At 55.2% G+C, this 1,859-nt stretch overlaps 2 non-coding genes across 2 annotated transcripts in view; both read left to right on the top strand.

Annotated features, from left to right (window-relative positions):
- The first annotated feature begins 636 nt into the window (after window positions 1–636).
- Window positions 637–791, top strand: LOC145471506 (5.8S ribosomal RNA). The gene has a single exon (XR_014043020.1). It is a non-coding gene; the product is annotated as a 5.8S ribosomal RNA (ribosomal RNA).
- A 212-nt stretch (window positions 792–1,003) lies between these two features.
- The window catches only part of LOC145471504 (large subunit ribosomal RNA), a 3,631-nt gene continuing 2,775 nt past the window's right edge, over window positions 1,004–1,859 (top strand). Inside the window, exon 1 of the ribosomal RNA XR_014043018.1 lies at window positions 1,004–1,859. This exon is cut by the window's right edge and continues 2,775 nt beyond it. This is a non-coding gene — a ribosomal RNA (large subunit ribosomal RNA).

Here is a 1,859-nt window from a genome sequence, read left to right as displayed (position 1 = left end):
GGTATCCAACCAAAGTCAGGAAGGCAATAACAGGTCTGTGATGCCCTTAGATGTTCTGGGCCGCACGCGCGCTACACTGACGATGTCAGAGAGTGTCTCCTTCACCGAGAGGTGTGGGTAATCTTGCAAACATCGTCGTGCTGGGGATAGATCATTGCAATTTTTGATCTTGAACGAGGAATTCCTAGTAAGCGCGAGTCATCAGCTCGCGTTGATTACGTCCCTGCCCTTTGTACACACCGCCCGTCGCTACTACCGATTGAATGGTTTAGTGAGGCCTCCTGACTGGCGCCGATACTCTGGCAACAGAGCGCCGGATGCCGGAAAGTTGGTCAAACTTGATCATTTAGAGGAAGTAAAAGTCGTAACAAGGTTTCCGTAGGTGAACCTGCGGAAGGATCATTACCGATGCAATCCAAAAACAACTCCGTTGTTTGCTCTGTGAACTGTACCAAACCATTTAGGGGTCGGCCCGGGCCGTTAAATGGCGATCGGACGCGCAACCGCGCGGCCGCCTCGCCTGCCCCGCCTGTGTTTTTCCTGTGGCCAATGTACGTGTCTATTGTCTGATGTGACTGTGACGGCGTCCGCCGACCGGCGGTTCGCCCGAAAGTTGGAAAGAAAAATGCCAGAGACAACTTTTGACGGTGGATCTCTTGGCTCACGCATCGATGAAGAACGCAGCCAGCTGCGATAAGTAGTGTGAATTGCAGAATTCAGTGAATCATCGAATCTTTGAACGCAAATGGCGCTCTTGGGTTCTCCCAGGGAGCATGTCTGTCTGAGTGTCGGATATCATCCATCGCAGGCAAAAACTTGCCGGCGGCGTTGAGGCGTCACGGCCACCCAGTAGGAGCGGCCGTGTCCCTTGAAAGGCAGAGAGACTCCACTGCGGTTGCCGGGTTTTTCCCGCGGCACACCAGCGGAGGCTAAAAGTGTGACCAGTCCTTCGCGTGCCGTCGGGTGCCCGCCGCTTGAGTCGCGGAGGCGAAGCATACCTTCTTGACCTCAGATCAGGCAAGGCTACCCGCTGAATTTAAGCATATTAATAAGCGGAGGAAAAGAAACTAACAAGGATTCCCTCAGTAACGGCGAGTGAAGCGGGAAGAGCTCAAATTTGAAATCTCCGATGCCTGCATCGGCGAATTGTAGTTGCGAGAAGCACTTTCTAGGTGGATCGGCGGTGCCTAAGTTGCTTGGAACAGCAGGTCGCAGAGGGTGACAACCCCGTCTGTGGCGCCGCCGGCCGCTGACGATGTGCTTTCGAAGAGTCGGGTTGTTTGGGAATGCAGCCCAAAATGGGTGGTAAACTCCATCTAAAGCTAAATACTGGCGTGAGACCGATAGCGAACAAGTACCGTGAGGGAAAGATGAAAAGAACTTTGAAAAGAGAGTTAAAAAGTACGTGAAACCGTTGAAATGGAAACGAATGGGCTCAGCAATGCGCCGTTTGAGATTCAGCCGGTGGGTGGGATCGACGGCGGGTTTGCGGATCTGAATGGACCGCGGCCCGGTGCTCGTTTCTCCCCACCGTCGCACTTCTCTTGGGCGCGCGTCAACGTCGGTTGGGACTGGGTCTGAAAGGTGCCGGGAAGGTAGGTGTGGGCCTCCGGGTCCGTGCTGTTACAGCCCGGTTCTCTCATGGCTCGGGCCCGACCGAGGAGTTGCAGGGCATGCCTTCTGTGGCTAGGGTCCCCTCCCTCCGGCCGGCTGTCCAATGCGGTGGACTGCTTGCAGTGCTCGGCGAACGCTGCCGGTCGTTGGGGTGGTGATCTCGTACCATGCCCTTAGGATGTTGGCGGTCATATGGGTGCATCCGACCCGTCTTGAAACACGGACCAAGGAGTCTAACATGTGCG

Source organism: Orbicella franksi, unplaced genomic scaffold (assembly GCF_964199315.1).
Source record: "Orbicella franksi unplaced genomic scaffold, jaOrbFran1.1 SCAFFOLD_473, whole genome shotgun sequence".
Classification (NCBI taxonomy): Eukaryota; Metazoa; Cnidaria; class Anthozoa; order Scleractinia; family Merulinidae; genus Orbicella; species Orbicella franksi.
This window is presented reverse-complemented; position numbering and strand designations above follow the sequence as displayed.